The 22,530-nt window shown below is 46.4% G+C and overlaps 1 long non-coding RNA gene across 1 annotated transcript in view; it reads right to left on the bottom strand.

Annotated features, from left to right (window-relative positions):
* Positions 1-21,167, bottom strand: part of LOC138657884 (uncharacterized) — a 172,791-nt gene extending 151,624 nt beyond the window's left edge. Inside the window, exon 1 of the long non-coding RNA XR_011317239.1 lies at positions 21,076-21,167. This is a non-coding gene — a long non-coding RNA (uncharacterized lncRNA). The remainder of the gene's footprint in view (positions 1-21,075) is intronic.
* Between the last annotated feature and the right edge of the window lie 1,363 nt (positions 21,168-22,530).

The raw sequence follows: 22,530 nt of genomic DNA, 5'->3' as shown, positions 1-22,530 counted from the left end.
GTCAGCATGAAGTGCTCCAAAATCTCCTGATAGCTAGCTGCATTGACCCTGCCCTTGATGAAACACAGTGGACCAACACCAGCAGCTGACATGGCACCCCACACCATCACTGACTGTGGGTACTTGACACTGGACTTCAGGCATTTTGGCATTTCCTTCTCCCCAGTCTTCCTCCAGACTCTGGCACCTTGATTTCCGAATGACATGCAAAATTTGCTTTCATCAGAAAAAAGTACTTGGGACCACTTAGCAACAGTCCAGTGCTGCTTCTCTGTAGCCCAGGTCAGGCGCCTCTGCCGCTGTTTATGGTTCAAAAGTGGCTTTACCTGGGGAATGCGGCACCTGTAGCCCATTTCCTGCACACGCCTGTGCACGGTGGCTCTGGATGTTTCCACACCAGACTCAGTCCACTGCTTCCTCAGGTTCCCCAAGGTCTGGAATCGGTCCTTCTCCACAATCTTCCTCAGGGTCCGGTCTCCTCTTCTCGTTGTACAGCGTTTTCTGCCACATTGTTTCCTTCCAACAGACTTACCATTGAGGTGCCTTGATACAGCACTCTGGGAACAGCATATTTGTTGAGAAATTTCTTTCTGGGTCTTACCCTCTTGCTTGAGGGTGTCAATGATGGCCTTCTTGACATCTGTCAGGTCGCTAGTCTTACCCATGATGGGGGTTTTGAGTAATGAACCAGGCAGGGAGTTTATAAAAGCCTCAGGTATCTTTTGCATGTGTTTAGAGTTAATTAGTTGATTCAGAAGATTAGGGTAATAGGTCGTTTAGAGAACCTTTTCTTGATATGCTAATTTATTGAGACAGGTTTTTTGGGTTATCAGGAGTTGTATGCCAAAATCATCAGTATTAAAACAATAAAAGACCTGACAAATTTCAGTTGGTGGATAATGAATCTATAATATATGAAAGTTTAATTGTAATCATTACATTATGGTAAATAATGAAATTTAACACTATATGCTAATTTTTTGAGAAGGACCTGTATGTGTCCAAGGCCTCTTCGGGACCGGCAAGGGCAAAAGCAACCCACTGGCACGAGAACAGCAGGGCTTAGCCCGAGCACAAATCCCACAGGACTGCACAAAAGTACGCACATCCCGCGACAGAGATGGCCAGCAAAAGGATCTAGCCACTAACTCTCTGGTACCAAAGATTCCAGGATGACCAGCCAACACCGAACAATGAACCTGAGAGATAACTTTATTCGTCCACCTATCAGGGACAAACAGTTTCTCCGCTGGACAACGATCAGGTTTATTAGCCTGAAATTTTTGCAGCACCCGCCGCAAATCAGGGGAGATGGCAGACACAATTACTCCTTCCTTGAGGATACCCGCCGGCTCAGATAAACCCGGAGAGTCGGGCACAAAACTCCTAGACAGAGCATCTGCCTTCACATTTTTAGAGCCCGGAAGGTACGAAATCACAAAGTCAAAACGGGCAAAAAACAGCGACCAACGAGCCTGTCTAGGATTCAAACGCTTAGCAGACTCGAGATAAGTCAAGTTCTTGTGATCAGTCAATACCACCACGCGATGCTTAGCTCCTTCAAGCCAATGACGCCACTCCTCGAATGCCCACTTCATGGCCAGCAACTCTCGGTTGCCCACATCATAATTTCGCTCAGCAGGTGAAAACTTCCTGGAAAAAAAAGCGCATGGTTTCATCACTGAGCAATCAGAACCTCTCTGCGACAAAACAGCCCCTGCTCCAATCTCAGAAGCATCAACCTCGACCTGGAACGGAAGAGAAACATCTGGTTGACACAACACAGGGGCAGAAGAAAAACGACGCTTCAACTCTTGAAAAGCTTCCACAGCAGCAGAAGACCAATTGACCAAATCAGCACCCTTCTTGGTCAAATCGGTCAATGGTTTGGCAATACTAGAAAAATTGCAGATGAAGCGACGATAAAAATTAGCAAAGCCCAGGAACTTCTGCAGACTTTTTAGAGATGTCGGCTGAGTCCAATCATGGATGGCTTGGACCTTAACAGGATCCATCTTGATAGTAGAAGGGGAAAAGATGAACCCCAAAAATGAAACCTTCTGCACACCAAAGAGACACTTTGATCCCTTCACAAACAAAGAATTAGCACGCAGGACCTGAAAAACCATTCTGACCTGCTTCACATGAGACTCCCAATCATCTGAGAAGATCAAAATGTCATCCAAGTACACAATCAGGAATTTATCCAGGTACTCTCGGAAGATGTCATGCATAAAGGACTGAAACACTGATGGAAAATTGGCAAGTCCGAATGGCATCACTAGATACTCAAAATGACCCTCGGGTGTATTAAATGCAGTTTTCCATTCATCGCCTCGCCTGATTCGCACCAGATTATACGCACCACGAAGATCTATCTTGGTGAACCAACTAGCCCCCTTAATCCGAGCAAACAAATCAGATAACAATGGCAAGGGGTACTGAAATTTAACAGTGATCTTATTAAGAAGGCGGTAATCTATACAAGGTCTCAGCGAACCATCCTTCTTGGCTACAAAAAAGAACCCTGCTCCTAATGGCGACGATGACGGGCGAATATGCCCCTTCTCCAGGGATTCCTTCACATAACTGCGCATAGCGGTGTGCTCAGGCACGGATAAATTAAACAGTCGACCTTTTGGGAATTTACTACCAGGAATCAAATTGATAGCACAATCACAATCCCTATGCGGAGGTAGGGCATCGGACTTGGGCTCATCAAATACATCCCGGTAATCAGACAAGAAGTCTGGAACCTCAGAAGGGGTGGATGACGAAATTGACAGAAATGGAACATCACCATGTACCCCCTGACAACCCCAGCTGGACACCGACATGGATTTCCAATCCAATACTGGATTATGGGCTTGTAGCCATGGCAACCCCAACACGACCACATCATGCAGATTATGCAACACCAGAAAGCGAATAACCTCCTGATGTGCAGGAGCCATGCACATGGTCAGCTGGGTCCAGTATTGAGGCTTATTCTTGGCCAAAGGCGTAGCATCAATTCCTCTCAATGGAATAGGACACTGCAAGGGCTCCAAGAAAAACCCACAACGCTTAGCATATTCCAAGTCCATCAAATTCAGGGCAGCGCCTGAATCCACAAACGCCATGACAGAATACGATGACAAAGAGCAGGTCAAGGTAACGGACAGAAGAAATTTTGACTGTACTGTACCAATGGTGGCAGACCTAGCGAACCGCTTAGTGCGCTTAGGACAATCAGAGATAGCATGAGTGGAATCACCACAGTAGAAACACAGCCCATTCAGACGTCTGTGTTCTTGCCGTTCAACTCTGGTCATAGTCCTATCGCACTGCATAGGCTCAGGCTTAATCTCAGGTAATACCGCCAAATGGTGCACAGATTTACGCTCACGCAAGCGTCGACCGATCTGAATGGCCAAAGACATAGACTCATTCAAACCAGCAGGCATAGGAAATCCCACCATGACATCCTTAAGGGCTTCAGAGAGACCCTTTCTGAATATAGCTGCCAGCGCAGATTCATTCCATTGAGTGAGCACGGACCACTTTCTAAATTTCTGGCAATATACCTCTATCTCATCCTGAGCCTGATAAAGAGCCAGCAAATTTTTTTCTGCCTGATCCACTGAATTAGGCTCATCGTACAGCAATCCAAGCGCCAGGAAAAACGCATCGATATTACTTAATGCAGGATCTCCTGACGCAAGAGAAAATGCCCAGTCCTGAGGGTCGCCACGCAAAAAAGAAATGACGATCCTAACCTGTTGAACTGGTTCACCAGAGGAGCGAGGTTTCAAAGCCAGAAATAGTTTACAATTATTTTTGAAACTCAGAAATTTAGTTCTATCTCCAAAAAACAAATCTGGAATAGGAATTCTCGGTTCTAACAAAGAATTCTGAACCACAAAATCTTGAATATTTTGAACTCTTGCCGTGAGCTGATCCACACATGAAGACAGACCTTTAATGTCCATTGCTACACCTGTGTCCTGAACCACCCAAATGTCTAGGGGAAAAAAAAGGCAAAACACAGTGCAAAGAAAAAAAAATGGTCTCAGAACTTCTTTTTTCCCTCTATTGAGAATCATTAGCACTTTTGGCTTCCTGTACTGTTGTGATAGGCAATTCAGTATCACAATGGACATAGCGGTCAGAGCACATACAGTGATCTGACAATAACCCAAAATAATAGAACGAGCTCTGAGACATGGGAACTCTGCAGACCGCAATCCCTAATCCTCTCCAAACAACACTAGAGGCAGCCGTGGATTGCGCCTAACTCTGCCTATGCAACTCGGCACAGCCTGAGAAACTAACTAGCCTGAAGATAGAAAATAAGCCTACCTTGCCTCAGAGAAATACCCCAAAGGAAAAGGCAGCCCCCCACATATAATGACTGTGAGTTAAGATGGAAAGACAAACGTAGGGATGAAATAGATTCAGCAAAGTGAGGCCCGACTTTCTTAACAGAGCGAGGATAGGAAAGATAACTTTGCGGTCTACACAAAACCCTAAAGAAAACCACGCAAAGGGGGCAAAAAGACCCTCCGTACTGAACTAACAGCACGGAGGTACACCCTTTGCGTCCCAGAGCTTCCAGCAAAACAATTAGACAAGCTGGACAGAAAAAATAGCAAACAAATAGCAAGAAGAACTTAGCTATGCAGAGCAGCAGGCCACAGGAATGATCCAGGGAAAAACAAGTCCAACACTGGAACATTGACAGGAAGCATGGATCAAAGCATTAGGTGGAGTTAAGTAGAGAAGCACCTAACGACCTCACCAGATCACCTGAGGGAGGAAACTCAGAAGCCGCAGTACCACTTTCCTCCACAAACGGAAGCTCCCAGAGAGAATCAGCCGAAGTACCACTTGTGACCACAGGAGGGAGCTCTGCCACAGAATTCACAACACCGCGGATTTCCAGTGTTTTTTGTGCGGATTTCACCTGCGGATTCCTATTGAGGAACAGGTGTAAAACGCTGCGGAATCCGCACAAAGAATTGACATGCTGCGGAAAATACAACGCAGCGTTTCCGCGTGGTATTTTCCGCACCATGGGCACGGCGGATTTGGTTTTCCATATGTTTACATGGTACTGTAAACCTGATGGAACACTGCTGCGGATCCGCAGCCAAATCCGCACCGTGTGCACATAGCCTAATTCTAAAGGTATGTGCACACGCTGCGGAAAACGCTGCGGATCCGCAGCAGTTTCCCATGAGTTTACAGTTCAATGTAAACCTATGGGAAACAAAAATCGCTGTACACATGCTGCGGAAAAACTGCACGGAAACGCAGCGGTTTACATTCCGCAGCATGTCACTTGTTTCTGCGGATTCCGCAGCGGTTTTACAACTGCTCCAATAGAAAATCGCAGTTGTAAAACCGCAGTGAAATGCGCAGAAAAACCGCGGTAAATCCACAGCGGTTTAGCACTGCGGATTTATCAAATCCTCTGTGGAAAAATCCGCAGAGGAACAGAATACGTGTGCACATACCGAAACCCTAACCCTAACCCTACCCCTAACCCTACCCCTACCCCTAACCCTACCCCTAACCCTAACCCTACCCCTAACCCTAACCCTACCCCTAACCCTAACCCTAGTTCTTACACCAACCTTAGTGAAAAAAAAAAAATCTTTATTTTTTTTTATTGTCCCTACCTATGGGGGTGACAAAAGGGGGGGGGGGGTCATTTACTATTTTTTTTATTTTGATCACTGAGATAGGTTATATCTCAGTGATCAAAATGCACTTCGGCGGGCGCACTGCACATGCGCCCGCCATTTTGGAAGATGGCGGCGCCCAGGAAAGAAGACGGACGGACCCCGGGAGGCTAGGTAAGTATAAGGGGGGGAGATCAGGGCATGGGGGGGGGCGTCGGAGCACAGGGGGGTGGATCGGAACATTGGGGGGTGGATTGGAGCACGGAGTGGGGGATCGCTGTGCGGGCGGGTGGATCGGAGCACGGGGGGGATCGCTGTGCGGGGGGGATCGCTGTGCGGGGGGGTATCGGAGTGCGGGGGGGTTTGATTGGAGCACGGGGGGTGTGATTGGAGCACGGGGGGAGCGGACAGGAGGACGGGGGAGCGGAGCACAGGACGGAGGGGAGCGGACCACAGATAGGAGGGCTGGGGGGGCGATCGGTGGGGTGGGGTGGGTGCACATAAGTGTTTCCAGCCATGGCCGATGATATTGCAGCATCGGCCATGGCTGGATTGTAATATTTCACCAGTTTTTTAGGTGAAATATTACAAATCGCTCTGATTGGCAGTTTCACTTTCAACAGCCAATCAGAGCGATCGTAGCCACGAGGGGGTGAAGCCACCCCCCCTGGGCTAAACTACCACTCCCCCTGTCCCTGCAGATCGGGTGAAATGGGAGTTAACCCTTTCACCCGATCTGCAGGGACGCGATCTTTCCATGACGCCACATAGGCGTCATGGGTCGGATTGGCACCGACTTTCATGACGCAGCGTATGCGTCAAAGGTCGGGAAGGGGTTAAAATGTGCTGCGCACCGGAAAAGAGACAAAGAGACAGAGTCCAGGTGGGAAAGCTAAGCGGACAGTCGGATGCAGTGTCAGCTGTGAAAGCAGAGCATCCTTTGACCGTAGGCCTACTTGACAGATCCCCTGCTTACAGGTCCACTGTAGGTGAACGACAGGCTGTCAGTTCCCCGCTATCCTCCGTGTCAGGAGGTGACTCACAGTTGAAACCATAGACTTCAATGTGCACGTAGTGCAGTGAGAAGCAGATGACTAGGCCAGAGCCTCTTAGCCAAGTACTTGTATACACCACGGTGGAAAGCCTTGTACTGGCGGTTCTTCGTACTGGACTGAGCACAGTGTTTGGCGTTTGTGAGTGCAGGAACTCCCTGCACCCTTCAAAGACTCTTCACCCACTCCGTGGATTGGAGCCCCGTCCTCTACAGACACCTCTGAGATGTCACATGCCACTGTTGTCGGTGCCATCATTGCAGAATCGAGACGCTGCAATCAAGAACACTATACAGACTGATACATTTTATTGCCTTTGTTTCTTCCTATCGAACTATCGTTCATTCCTGCCCTACCCCATCCTAGCTCCCAGTTCTGCCCTTCCCCCTAACACACCTCCCATGTCCTGCCACTCCCTGTGTGGAGTATACGTGTTGTTAATAAACCTGTTAACTCTTGATCTGCCTCCTGTCCATGTCGACATCTCATGTTCCTGCAATTTCTACACTATCACCTGCTGTGGCTCACACAGTCTCTTTTTCACAGGTAGAGAGATTATCTCTGTACAGATATAGAGAGCAAAAACTGAATCACTGTGTCAACCTCTGTACTTTTTGATTAAAATATAATACAATATACAACATATAAGTGCAGCGCCCCAGAGACCTGGTCGTTGCAGTATGGCCCCAAGGCGAGTAGCGGTACGTCCGATGGCACTAAAGAGTTCTCCTGACCAGGTATCACCAGAACACATTACACTTCACACTCCGGCCACTAGGGGGAGAAAAAGGCTTTATTTATTGGGCCACTCCTCACACTGGTAAAACTAGGGGCTGGGGAGGAAGTTAGTCAGAAGCTGACTGGGTTGGAACCAGGCAACATCCCGTGGCAGGGGGTGTTGCGGGGAGAAGACACAGGGGGGTCCCTGTCAGGCGTGGGAACCTGGCAGGTGCCTAGTGACAGAACAGAACGTAACGGAACCGCGCCTGCACACCTTGCGGCGGTATCCTAAGGGTATGTTCACACGTTCAGGATTTCCATCCTTTTTTTTTCAGGACAGTTTTTTTTAAAAACTGCAGCTCTTGGCAGAAAACGCAGGTCCTTTTTTTGGTCCTTTTTTTGTCCTTTTTTGATGCGTTTTTTGATGCTTTTTTTTATCCTTTTTTTATGCAGTTTTCTATGCAGAGACTGTGTGTTTCCTATGAAGCTTTTTAGGGCTAAAATGGCTGAAAATACCCTAACCCTACCCCTAACCCTAACCCTACCCCTAACCCTAACACTAACCCTACCCCTAACCCTACCCCTAACCCTACCCCTAACCCTAACCCTACCCCTAACCCTAACCCTACCCCTAACCCTACCCCTAACCCTACCCCTAACCCTACCCCTACCCCTATTCTAACCTTAGTGAAAAAAAAAAAAAATTCTTAATTTTTTTATTGTCCCTACCAATGGGGGTGACAAAGTGGGGGGGGGGTGTCATTTACTATTTTTTTATTTTGATCACTGAGATAGGTTATATCTCAGTGTTCAAAATGCACTTTGGAGCGAATCTGCCGGCCGGCAGATTCGGCGGGCGCACTGCGCATGCGCCCGCCATTTTGCAAGATGGCGGCGCCCAGGGAGAAGACGGCCGGACGGACACCGGGACGCCGGGTAAGTATAAGGGGGGGAGATTAGGGCACGGGGGGGGCATCGGAGCACTGGGGGGGGGCATCGGAGCACGGGGGGGGGCATCGGAGCACGGGGGGGCGGGATCGGAGCACGGGGGGGCAGCCACACTCCGCCCACGCACTTCCGCCCGCTCCCCCGCACTTCCTGCTGCAGCGGTTCTGCACATCAAATCGCAGTAAAACCCGCAGATATATTTTTGATCTGCGGGTTTTACTGCGATTTTGACCTCACAATGGAGGTCAATGGGTGCAGAACCGCTGCGGTTCAGGAAAAAGAAGTGACATGCTCCTTCTTTTTTGCCGCAGCTATTCTGCGCGGCTTTTTAAACGAAATTACAGACCATGTGCACAGCAGTGACTGTTTTCCATAGGGTTACATTGTTATGTACCCTGCATGGAAAACTGCTGCGGAACCGCAGCGGCAATACCGCTGCGGTTCCGCAGTAAAAAACGCACTGTGTGAACATGGCCTAAAGAAGAGATAAGAGGGGAAGAATATTGTGGAACAGTGTAAACGAGATCAGCACAGAGGAGAGCCAGTAAGAGTCGTGCTGAGAGAGGAAGGCAACATCTTACTGAGGCGCGTAGTCGGACTAACTGACTTCAGGCCTTACTTCAAATTCCGTTGGACAGTTGATTATAGGTTGGCTGTCTACCTTTTACACCTACAAAGACATAGGGGGCAACATTGGGAGAGGGGCGTCTCTAGGGTCCCGGAAGACCTCCAAGCCTTCCCGTCAAACGGGTGGCGTCCTAGCCATACTTTATCTGGGGGACGTTAGAAACTAGCAACAACTGGAACCAATGAACGAGAGAGAGAGAGAGCTGTAGAGAACGAACAGAAAGAGAACAGCAGTTGTGAGGACTATTCCGAATGCTCAGCAGGGTAGGACTACAACACACAGGCGCTATTGGTAGGCAATGATTTCCATCTGCGAGGGAAACTCTGGATGTGCCCATCGGACCGGCCGGTCTCTGATAGCCCGGTTGAACGTGCTCTGGACTGAGCGTACTGAAGCCTTCAGTAAAAGGTAAAGAGATTGCAACCCTGTGTCCTCGTTATTGCCTGCACCTCACACCATCACCATCCACCTTACTGGGAAGCCCTGAGGACATACTTCACCTGTGGGAAGGTACACCATCCAGCTGCCATTCCATCACCCCAGCGGACCCCACAGCAGCGTCGGTCACCCTGACCGAACACCACAGGTGGCATCACGAACCCCTGACAGACTGTCCTACCACTTTCATTGGACGCCCCTTAGCAGGGTCACGACCGGGTCCAGCCACCGTGACAACCGCAGAACTGAAGGAGAAGGGACCGGTACCGAGTGACTTGTGGCCCTGTGTCTGGGGGCGCTCCATAATAAAGTCTTACCTTATCCTTATCGTGAAATTACTGATCTAAATATATATATATATATATATATATATATATACAGGGTTAGCCATTTATATAGATACACCTAAATAAAATGGTAATGGTTGGTGATATCAACTTCCTGTTTGTGGCACATTAGTATATGGGAGGGGAAAAACTTTTCAAGATGGATGGTGGCCATTTTGAAGTTGGCCATTGTGGATCCAGCTTTATTTTTTTCAATGGGAAGAGGGTCATGTGACACATCAAACTTATTGAGAATTTCACAAGAAAAACAATGGTGTGCTTGGTTTTAACCCCTTAGCGACCGCCGATACGCCTTTTAACGGCGGCCGCTAAGGGTACTTAAACCACAGCGCCGTTAATTAACGGCGCTGTGGAAAAAGTGAACAGCGCCCCCCAGAGTCAGATTTTCTCCGGGGTCTCGGCTGCCGGGGGTAGCCGAGACCCCAGAGAACATGATTCGGGGGGTTTTGTACCGACCCCGCATTTGCGATCGCCGGTAATTAACCGTTTACCAGCGATCGCAAAAAAAAAACGCGATTTCTTTTTAATTTCTCTGTCCTCCGATGTGATCGCACATCAGAGGACAGAGAAAAGGGGTCCCCGATCGCCCCCCGATACTCACCTGTCTCCCCCGGTGCTTCTCGTGGCTCCCGATGGGCGCCGCCATCTTCAAAATGGCGGGCACATGCGCAGTGCGCCCGCCGGCTGGCCCCGGGAGAATCTTTGGGGTCTCGGCTACCGGGGGTAGCCGAGACCCCAAAATGCTTGATCGGGGTCGGTTTTAGCGACCCCTGTTTTGTGATCGCCAGTAATTAACTGTTTACCGGCGACCGCAAAAAAAAAAAAGCAAAGTGTAATTCTCTGTCCTCTGATGTGATCGCACATCAGAGGACAGAGAAATAAGGGGATTCGGGGACCCTATCATACTCACCGGTGTCCCTGGGTCCTCCTGCTGCTCCTGGCCGCCGGGGAAAAGAAAATGGCGGGCGCATGCGCAGTGCGCCCGCCATCTGTCTCCATCTGCCGGCCGGCAGGAGAAGAGCAGTTGGCGCTAAAATTAGGGTTAGGGTTAGGGCTAGGGTTAGGGCTAGGGTTAGGGCTAGGGTTAGGGCTAGGGTTAGGGCTAGGGCTAGGGTTAGGGCTAGGGTTAGGGCTAGGATTAGGGTTAGGGCTAAATTTAGGGTTAGGGTTGGGGCTAAATTTAGGGTTAGGGTTGGGGCTAAATTTAGGGTTAGGGTTGGCGCTAAATTTAGGGTTAGGCTTCTTTCACACTTACGTCGTTACGTCGGTACGGGGCCTTCACAATGCATCGGCCCGAGATGCCGACGCACGTTGTGAAAATTGTGCACAACGTGGGCAGCGGATGTAGTTTTTCAACGCATCCGCTGCCCAATCTATGTCCTGGGGAGGAGGGGGCGGAGTTACGGCCACACATGCGCGGTCAGAAATGGTGGATGCGACGTACAAAAAAACGTTACATTGAACGTTTTTTTGTACTGACGGTCCGCCAAAACACTGATCCAGTGCACGACGGACGCGACGTGTGGCCATCCATCACTATCCGTCGGCAATACAAGTCTATGGGCAAAAAACGCATCCTGCGGGTACATTTGCAGGATCCGTTTCTTGTCCAAAACGACAGATTGCGACGGATGCCAAACGACGCAAGTGTGAAAGTAGCCTTAGGGCTAGGGTTAGGGTTGGGGCTAAAGTTAGGGCTAGGGTTGGGGCTAAAGTTAGGGTTAGAGTTGGGATTAGGGTTAGGGTTTGGATTAGGGTTAGGGTTGGCATTAGGGTTACGCTTGGGATTAGGGTTAGGTTTGGGATTAGGGTTAGGGTTGTGATTAGGGGTGTATTGGGATTAGGGTTAGGTTTGAGGTTAGGGTTGAGATTAGGATTAGGGGTGTGTTGGATTTAGGGTTTTGATTAGGGTTATGGTTAGGGTTGACATTAGGGTTGTTTTGGGGTAAGGGTTGTGATTATCGTTAGGGTTAGTGATTAGGATTATGGATCGGGTTGGGATTAGGGTTAGGGGTGTGTTGGGGTTAGGGTTTGAGCTAGAATTGGGGGGTTTCCACCGTTTAAGTACATCAGGGGGTCTCCAAACACGACAGCCAATTTTGCGCTCAAAAAGTCAAATGGTGCTCCCTCCCTTCTGAGCTCTGCCGTGCGCCCAAACAGTGGGTTACCCCCACATATGGGGCATCAGCGTACTCGGGATAAATTGGACAACAACTTCTGGGGTCCAATTTCTCTTGTTACCCTTGTGAAAATAAAAACTTGGGGGCTACAAAATCTTTTTTGTGGAAAAAAAATATATTTTTTATTTTTATGACTCTGCATTATAAACTTCTGTGAAGCACTTGGGCATTCAAAGTTCTCACCACACATCTATATAAGTTCCTTGGGGGGTCCAGTTTCCAAAACCGGGTCACTTGTGGGGGGTTACTACTGTTTAGGTACATCAGGGGCTCTGCAAACACAACATAACGCCCACAGGCCATTCTATCTAAGTCTGCATTCCAAAACGGCGCTCCTTCTCTTCCGAGCTCTGCCGTGCGCTCAAACAGTGGTTTACCCCCACATATGGGGCATCAGCGTGCTTAGGATAAATTGAACAACAACTGTGGTGGTCCAATTTCTCCTGTTACCCTTGTGAAAATAAAAACTTGGGGGCTACAATATCTTATTTGTGGAAAAAAAAAATATTTTTTATTTTCACCACTCTGCATTCTACACTTCTGTGAAGCACTTGGGCATTCAAAGTTCTCACCACACCTAGATAAGTTCCTTGGGGGGTCTAGTTTCCAAAATGGGGTCACTTGTGGGGGGTTACTACTGTTTAGGTACATCAGGGGCTCTGCAATCGCAACATAACGCCCACAGACCATTCTATCAAAGTCTGCATTCCAAAACGGCGCTCCTTCCCTTCCGAGTTCTGCCGTGCACCCAAACAGTGGTTTACCCCCACATATGGCGCATCAGCGTACTCGGGATAAATTGCACAACAACTACTGCAGTCCAATTTCTCCTGTTACCTTTGTGAAAATAAAAACTTGGGGGCTACAATATCTTTTTTGTGGAAAAAAAATATATTTTTTATTTTCACGACTCTGCATTCTAAACTTCTGTGAAGCACTTGGGCATTCACAGTTCTCACCACACATCTAGATAAGTTCCTTGGGGGGTCTAGTTTCCAAAATGGGGTCACTTGTGGAGGGTTTCTACTGGTTAGGTACATCAGGGGCTCTGCAAACGCAACATAACGCCCGCAGACTATTCTATCAAAGTCTGCATTCCAAAATGGAGCTCCTTCCTTCCGAGCTCTGCCGTGCGCCCAAACAGTGGTTTACCCCACATATGGGGTAGCAGCATACTCAGGACAAATTGGACAACAACTTTTGGGGTCCAATCTCTCTTGTTACCCTTGTGAAAATAAAAACTTGGGAGCTAAAAAATCTTTTTTGTGGAAAAAAAAATATTTTTTATTTTCACGACTCTACATTCTAAACTTCTGTGAAGCACTTGGGCATTCAAAGTTCTCACCACACATCTAGATAAGTTCCTTAAGGGGTCTAGTTTCCAAAATGGTGTCACTTGTGTGGGGTTTCCACTGTTTAGGCACATCAGGGGCTCTCCAAACGCGACATGGCATCCAATCTCAATTCCAGCCAATTTTACATTGAAAAAGTAAAACGGCACTCCTTCTCTTCCAAGCTCTGCGGTGCGCCCAAACAGTGGTTTACCCCCACATATTGGGTATCGACATACTCAAAAGAAATTGCACAACAACTTCTGTGGTCTAATTTCTCCTGTTACCCTTGTGAAAATAAAAATTTGGGGGCAAAAAGATCATTTTTGTAGAAAAAATGCGATTTTTTATTTTCACGGCTCTACGTCATAAACTTCTGTGAAGCACATGGGGGTTCAAAGTGCTCACCACTCATCTAGATAAGTTCCTTAAGGGGTCTAGTTTCCAAAATGGTTTCACTTGTGGGGGGTTTCCCCTGTTTAGGCACACCAGGGGCTCTGCAAACGCAACATGGCGTCCGATCTCAATTCCAGACAATTCTACATTGAAAAAGTAAAACGGCACTCCTTCCCTTCCAAGCTCTGCGGTGCGCCCAAACAGTGGTTTACCCTCACATATGGGGTATCGACGTATTCAGGAGAAATCGCACAACAACTTTTGTGTTCTAATTTCTCCTGTTACCCTTGTGAAAATAAAAATTTGTGGGTGAAAAGATCATTTTTGTGTAAACAAAAGCGATTTTTTATTTTCACGGCTCTACGTTATAAACTTCCGCGAAGCACTTGGGGGTTCAAAGTGCTCACCACACATCTAGATAAGTTCCTTAAGGGGTCTAGTTTCCAAAATGGTGTCACTTGTGGGGAGTTTCCACTGTTTAGGTACATCAGGGGCTCTCTAAACGTGACATGGCGTCCGATCTCAATTCCAGCCAATTCTGCATTGAAAAAGTCAACGGCGCTCCTTCACTTCCAAGCTCTGCGGTGCGCCCAAACAGTGATTTACCCCCACATATGGGGTATTGGCGTATTCAGGAGAAATTGCATAACAAAATTTATTGTTACATTTCTGTTTTTACACATGTGAAAATAAAAAAAATGGTTCTGAATTAAGATATTTGCAAAAAAAAGTTAAATGTTCATTTTTTCCTTCCACATTGTTTCAGTTCCTGTGAAGCACGTAATGGGTTAATAAACATCTTGAATGTGGTTTTGAGAACCTTGAGGGGTGTAGTTTTTAGAATGGTATCACACTTCGTTATTTTCTATCATATAGACCCCTCAAAAGGACTTCAAATGTGATGTGGTCCCTAAAAAAATGGTGTAAAAATGAGAAATTGCTGGTCAACTTTTAACCCTTATAACTCCCTAACAAAAAAAAATTTTGTTTCCAAAATTGTGCTGATGTAAAGTAGACATGTGGGAAATGTTATTTATTAACTATTTTTCGTGACATATCTCTCTGATTTAAGGGCATAAAAATACAAAGTTTGAAAATTGCAAAATTTTAAAAAATTCCGCCATATTTCCGTTTTTTTCATAAATAATCGCAAGTAATATCAAAGAAATGTTACCACTAACATGAAGTACAATATGTCACGAAAAAACAATCTCAGAATCAGCGGGATCCGTTAAAGCGTTCCAGAGTTATAACCTCATAAAGTGACAGTGGTCAGAATTGTAAAAATTGGCTCGGTCATTAAGTACCAAATTGGCTCTGTCACTAAGGCGTTAATGTAACTTTATTCTTCATGAGTTATTTACAAGTTTATGACCACTTATAAAATGTGCATACACAAAAAGAGAAACAGACAAGGTCCTAAGAAAGGGGATCACCACAACAAGGATATGGCAAAAAAATATATACACAGCTTTATTGAAATATATATACAAACAAGGGTAACAAACACATAGACATATAAAAACACTTAAAAAGCATACAAATGCTATACACAACAGCCCCTAATACGGCCGTACCCCACATAGGACTCGAGTCATATACACATAATGTAATAACCTAGAACCAAATTGCTCATAGAATGAAAGAAATAGGCCAAGCTATCTAGGCACTCCCCTGGGTACTACAAATGGAAACAGACCACTGATAATGTGAATGCAAAATAGCAAAAGTATAAAGCCCACATAGACATACAAATCCCTGCACTACAAGTGCTAGATAAGGGACACACATACACAAACCTGCCTAGCATGTAGAGACGACAGGTGTGTACAAAACGGTACATAAATGTCAAGCAGCAAAAAGTATCAGCATAATACCTCAATAGCATGTGACCAACAATCTAACATGCCACTATACAGAAAAATAGCACCAAGATAGTATAAGCTGTAGAGATAGCATATTACCCAGGGCACATAATGCCCAAGCCTATAGCGCCTGGAAAAAGAGTCCTTATTTATTTGTTATATAAGGGGCAAGCACTTGGTCTTTAGATTACCCCTGACGAAGCTGCCCGGTGTGGTGGCGATACGCGTTGGGTCTCCTTGTAGCCCACATTAGGACTCTTTTTCCAGGCGCTATAGGCTTGGGCATTATGTGCCCTGGGTAATATGCTATCTCTACAGCTTATACTATCTTGGTGCTATTTTTCTGTATAGTGGCATGTTAGATTGTTGGTCACATGCTATTGAGGTATTATGCTGATACTTTTTGCTGCTTGACATTTATGTACCGTTTTGTACACACCTGTCGTCTCTACATGCTAGGCAGGTTTGTGTATGTGTGTCCCTTATCTAGCACTTGTAGTGCAGGGATTTGTATGTCTATGTGGGCTTTATACTTTTGCTATTTTGCATTCACATTATCAGTGGTCTGTTTCCATTTGTAGTACCCAGGGGAGTGCCTAGATAGCTTGGCCTATTTCTTTCATTCTATGAGCAATTTGGTTCTAGGTTATTACATTATGTGTATATGACTCGAGTCCTATGTGGGGTACGGCCGTATTAGGGGCTGTTGTGTATAGCATTTGTATGCTTTTTAAGTGTTTTTATATGTCTATGTGTTTGTTACCCTTGTTTGTATATATATATTTCAATAAAGCTGTGTATATATTTTTTGCCATATCCTTGTTGTGGTGATCCCCTTTCTTAGGACCTTGTCTGTTTCTCTTTTTGTGTATGCTCATATGTCTCAGGTCCTGGTGGTATCCCATGATCCGTGGTGCCCCCTTTCCATTATATGCGCACTTATAAAATGTGTTCAAAGTGCTTGCCATTGTGTTGGAATGTCAATGCAATCCTCTTCTCCCACTCTTGTCACACTCTTGATAGTAACACCACAGAACAAATGCTAGCACAGGCTTCCAGTATCCATTATTTCTAATGCTGCACATCTCGTATCTTCACAGCATAGACAATTTGCTTCAGATGACCCCAAAGATAAAAGTCTTAAGGGGTCAGATTGGGAGACTTTGGTAGCCATTTAACTGGCCCACGACGACCAATCCACTTTCCAGGAAACTGTTCATGTAGGATTGCTCGGACTTGACACCCATAATGAGGTGGTGCACCATCTTGGGTGTCAGGTCCGAGCAGTACTGCCAGAGTGATTTCAGCTGTCGGTGACTTTTGTAAATGAGCGCTGACGTGGCATACCTCGACCAGAAGCTCTGGCAAATCTGGGTAGGTTTTCAGAAACCACTCAACTACCAAGTTGGGCATTTCACCTGTGGTATTCGGTCAGGGTGACCGACGCTTCTTAAAGGGGTTCTCTGGGGAGAGATGGTACTGCAGCAAGGATGGTATGGCTTCCCACAGGTGAAGCTGGGTCCCCAGGCATCCTGGTGTATTTAGCTGGAGAAGATGGTGTGGTGCCAGAAATAATCAGAGGACACAAGGTTGCAGTCTCTTTACCTGTTTACTGGTGATTTACGGCCACAGTCCAGGGTACCGGTAACAGGTGTTGTGGGGTCCAGTCAGCCTGGAAGCGATTATGGATCCCCCTTTGGGGTGAGGTTGTAAGCCTTTCTTCTCGAGCTGTAAGGTGAGTCCCTTGCTGCCTATGGCTCCACACAAGGTTCTCTCTTTCCCTGTCCTAAGACAGTACCCACATGGTAGGCAACATGAGCCTTTTTTACAGGTGTCTCTAAGATGACTCCAGGCTCTGTATGTTGCTGTACCTTCAGGTGTGGGTGCGGACAGAGGACCTGAAGTCTTCTGCCCTCCAGTTCTGCTATGGGACATACAGTTCCACACAGCCTCGGGCTCTCAGTGCCCGCTTCCTGCGCTTTAGCATAGAAGGAGCTCAGTCGCAGCTCCCTTCCAGCTCCTTAATTCTCCTGTGCTTCTTCCCTCTGGCACATTCTACAGATGCAACGCTGTCTGCTTCTCCTCTCAGGCCTGGAGCTGCAGCACCACGTGGCTGCATGGCCCCAGTTTTCCTGATTACTCTCCTCCAACTGTCTGCTTCAACTGTCTGCCTCAGACTGACTAACTCAAGCTCAAGTCTCTCAAACTCCAGTCTAAAAAACTTCTCCTTCAAGCCACATAAAAGGGATCTGTTAAAGGGATCCGTCTCGCTTCCAGACATGTCATCACACTTCCCGAAAGGAAGGCAACACCACTGCAACAACCGGTTTCCTGGGGTATTACACCAGCGTTACAGTCTGTTATTCCTTTCAATAACTCTGCCATGGTGGGCGGTTTGTCTACTAGACAAATTAGCTTCAGCAGAGCCTGTTTCAGCTTCGCTGAGGCAGTGCTGCATAGCTTCCAGTTTCCAGCTGATGTGGACAATAAGCTCTAAGATAGCACATCGGAGATGGAGGATGAACAGGAGGGGGTGCAGGAACTGGTGTAGGAAGTGGAGTAAACCCTGATAGAACTATGGCCAATGTAAGGATTCCGGACTTTCCTGGTGTCTGTTCGCCTTGATCCAAGATGGAGTCTTGAAAAAGAAAAAATAATCTCCAGCATGGATCTTCTAAAAAGTCAATTTATTGAAAACACTTTAAAATGCAAACATTTGCAAAAAAGAGATGGGGGTCCCAGGTGGTCAACGCCGACGCGTTTCGACCATCAGGTCTTAGTCATGCCATGACTAAGACCTGATGGTCGAAACGCGTCGGCGTTGACCACCTGGGACCCCCATCTCTTTTTTGCAAATGTTTGCATTTTAAAGTGTTTTCAATAAATTGACTTTTTAGAAGATCCATGCTGGAGATTATTTTTTCTTTTTCATTGCTGGCTCTGGACTACGCCCTTGACCAAGGCGGCTCCGTGCATGGACATCATTGCACTGTTGAGGGATTGGTGAGCTGACTTATTTTCTTCCCATTTTTTCCTTTTTCCCTATTTTTGTAAGATGGAGTCTTGGATCTCGCCCTGTCATGGAACTTCCTGTCTGTCCTGACTATTTAAGTCCGGGTCTTCTGTTCACCTGTGCTTGAGTATTTTGTGCTGCTGGCTCCTGAGCATCTGCCTGTTTGCTGGCTAACTCCCTGCTTCTGCTGCTCTCTACTCGGTGGTCTGCTTCACCCCATTCAGCTACCGCTCGCCTCTGGAACTGCTGCGACTTGCAGCACACCAGTGGAAGGATTTCCTTTGTGTACAAAGCTTTTCCCAGTGTTGTGCCTCTTTGCACAACCACACCAGGTGAGCAAGATTCAAGCTGTGCTTTTCTCTCCAAGAAAAATGTACTCATCTACTACGCTTAGATAGCGCTCTCCCTCTTTCTCCCCTCGTCCTCTCTTTTCCAGGACGTCATTCACATGACGCACCATCTGTGAACAATTGGACTCCTACTAACAAGTACTGTGCACATGTGTGAGCAAGTTTGCTGGACTTCATCATTTAAGTACTGTGTGCATTTGCACTATAACTTTATTGGACTTCCTCGTTCAAGTGTCTTATTTGCTTCCACATTATTTCCTTGCTGGACTGGTTCACATTAGCGGTCGCGCCCCGCTTCTCAGTTTGCTGTGATTTTCTATATAGAGCTGAGGACCTCGTTACTATTGCAGGAATATCTGTACCATGTTTTGTTCGCTATTCTGTTTGCTGTGATTCTCTATATAGAGCTGAGGACCTCGTTACAATTGCAGAAATATCTGTTAGTTCTGTTTACATTTCTGTTTTTGAGTAAATACATCTTTTGTTGCAACTTTGCTCTCAGACTGGCTTTATCCCATGCTATCAGATTCCGTAGTACCCATATAATTATTACAGCCAACAATTCTCGACATTGGTAATACATGTGTCATGCCAGGGTGGGATTCGGGCCCTGCCTCCACAATATTCACCCAGTGTGCCATCAGGGAAATGTAGCATTCCTGGCCACAAGCACTTGTCCTCGTGTTGGTCGTTAAATGGACAATCACAGTAACCACCTTCCTAAGGTAACTTATGATGGTCCTGGACAGGTGCTGATACAAGGCAGGGATGCTATACCGGCATAAATAGTGGCTGCTGGGGACCGAGTACCATGGGATCAAATGTGTACACCTGTAGCAGGCCATTTTAGTATTTATTTCTAACCAACCAAATTTCACACAAACCAAGTTCTAATGTCTTTCTGACAATAGTCAATTTTTGAAAAACCAAATTTGTAGACCCGTAGCAGGCCAGTTTTTCTTTTTTTATTTCATTCAAACGAAATTTCTCACAAAGCCGGTTATACAGTACTTATGAAAAAAGTACATTTTTGGAACAAAAATATTTTGTGAACTGTACTAGGCCAAGCAGTTTGTAAACATTTTAAAATACTGTAATTTTACACAAACCACGATTAACTGTATGGATAACTAACTGAATCCAGAAATTTTTTTCAGTGTTTTTGGAAGTGTTATATACTACCAAAATTTAACTGAAATCACGTAATACTCTATGGATGACTAATTGAATCCCAAAAAATTGTTAACGCTTTTCTCACGTTTTATATACCATCGTAATGTAACAAGAACTCCGTCACAGCATATTATTATTATTATTTATTGTCATAGCGCCATTTATGCCATGGCGCTTTACATGTAAGCATATGGATGAATCAGTGAATCCATAAAACATTTTTTAATGTTTTTTTCAGTTTTATATACCACCATAATGTAAGAAGAGCCACGTTACAGGGTAAGGATGAATCAATGCATCTTGTTATGACCTGGTGGTTAGGAGCACCCGGCACGACCTGATAGTTAAACTCACACAGGACAAGCTCTGGGATGTGGGAGCTCTGCTGACCGCAACCCCTAATCCTATCACAACAACTAGAAATAGCCGTGGAGCGCTCCTGACTCTACCTAGGCACCTCTTCACAGCCTAAGAGCTAGCTAGCCCTAGAGATAGAAAATAAAGCCTACCTTGCCTCAGAGAAATTCCCCAAAGGAAAAGGCAGCCCCCCACATATATTGACTGTGAGTAAAGATGAAAGTCACAAACGCAGAAATGAAACAGGATTCAGCAAAGGGAGGCCAGACTTACTAAACAGACAGAGGATAGGAAAGGTATCTTTGCGGTCAGCACAAAAAACTACTAAAGACCACGCAGAGTGTGCAAAAAGACCTCCGCACCGACTAACGGTGCGGAGATGCCACTCTGCATCCCAGAGCTTCCAGCTAGCAAGGCAAAATCATGATAACCAGCTGGACAAGGAAACAATGAACAAATACTAGCAGGAACTTAGCTTCTGCTGGAGTAGACAGGTCACCAGAAAGATCCAAGAGCGAACTGAACCAAAGCAGGAACATTGACAGCTGGCATGGAGTAACGATCTGAGTGGAGTTAAATAGAGCAGCCAACCAAAGGATAAACCACGTCACCTGTGCAAGGAACCTCAGAAGCAGCAGCTCCCCTCACAGCCACCAGAGGGAGTCCATGGACAGAACTCGCCGAAGTACCATTCACGACCACAGGAGGGAGTTCGACAACAGAATTCACAACAGCATCTATAAAAAAAATTGGAAGGTTTTTCAGTTTTATATATCATTATAATGTAACAAGATCCACATTACAGCATATGGATGAATCTTTGAATCTATAAAAAGCTTTTGAAGGTTTTTTTTTCAGTTTTAAATATCACCGTACTGTAACAAATACCACATTAAAGAATATGGATGAGTCATTAAATCCATAAAAAGTTTTGGAAGGTTTTGCTTTAGTTTTACATACCATCGCAATGTAGAAAGAACCGCATTAGGTAGCGTTATGCACGGTGCCTCTGCACGGTGTTCTGTTCTGCCACCATGCGGGGATGCCGGCTTACTCATCACCCCGTTCAGATGCGTGATCCCCAACATGCTCCATTCCCTGCCTTCTTCCTCCTCTGTGCATGCCACACTGTGCCACGGGGCGTGCTTAGAGCACAGGTGCGCACACTCCCCTCTTCTTAAATGAGCAGATTGCGCACAAGGTAAATGCCAACAGCAACCGCTGGGAGGCATTTAGTAAAATGTGCATTCACTTGTATGATTTCTCCAAACCAATTGCTGGGGACATTTTGAATAAAAAGTACTTCCCCTTCTGGTAGGTGCCTGAGCAACCCCTAAAGTTCTGTTAGGTGGTTGGAGGTAACTGTATGTTGCCAGGTCCCCCTTCCTTAGTTTACATAGTATCCTGTGTCCCGTATCCCAAGTCCCTAGTATGCAATAGTTAGCCCTTGTTTCCTGTTTCCTCCTCGGCAGTGTCCATACCCCATGGCCTCATCAACGATACCTGCCTGCCACCCTGGGGGCTGAATCTCCAGGCCAGAACTGTGAACTTATCCCCATGACCAACTTGTCTGCACAGGGAGAAACTGTCCCAGTCGCCGTCCTGTGTTAATTTGTCCAGAGAGGCTGTCCTGTCTGTACTTGTCCCATGAGGCTGTCCTGTCTGTACTTGTCCTGTGAGGCCATCCTGTCTGAACTTGTCCCAAGTCGCTGTCCTGATTTGTCCGAGTATCTGAAGTGATGTCTCTGCCGGTCAGCAGCTACTGCCAGACATCACACTGGAGTGGCACCTGGCAGCCACCTGCCAAACAAGCCTGACCTCACCACTAGAGGCTCCAGCAAACACCAAGGTGGCTGCTTTGTCATGCCCCTCCAGGGTAAGTCCGGTCTGTGGCACAGTGGATCCATGAACCACGTTTGCCACCTAGGAGCATAACATGTTACAGCGTTTAGATGAATCATTGCATCCATAAAAAAAAAATTTTCAGTTTTATATACCACCATAATGTTGCAAGAACCGCGTTACAGTGTATTGAATCCATAAAAAGTTTTGGAAGGTTTCTGTGG

This window comes from Ranitomeya imitator, chromosome 1, assembly GCF_032444005.1.
Source record: "Ranitomeya imitator isolate aRanImi1 chromosome 1, aRanImi1.pri, whole genome shotgun sequence".
Classification (NCBI taxonomy): Eukaryota; Metazoa; Chordata; class Amphibia; order Anura; family Dendrobatidae; genus Ranitomeya; species Ranitomeya imitator.
Note: the sequence above shows the minus strand (reverse complement) of the source record. Positions and strands in the feature narration are given on the sequence as shown.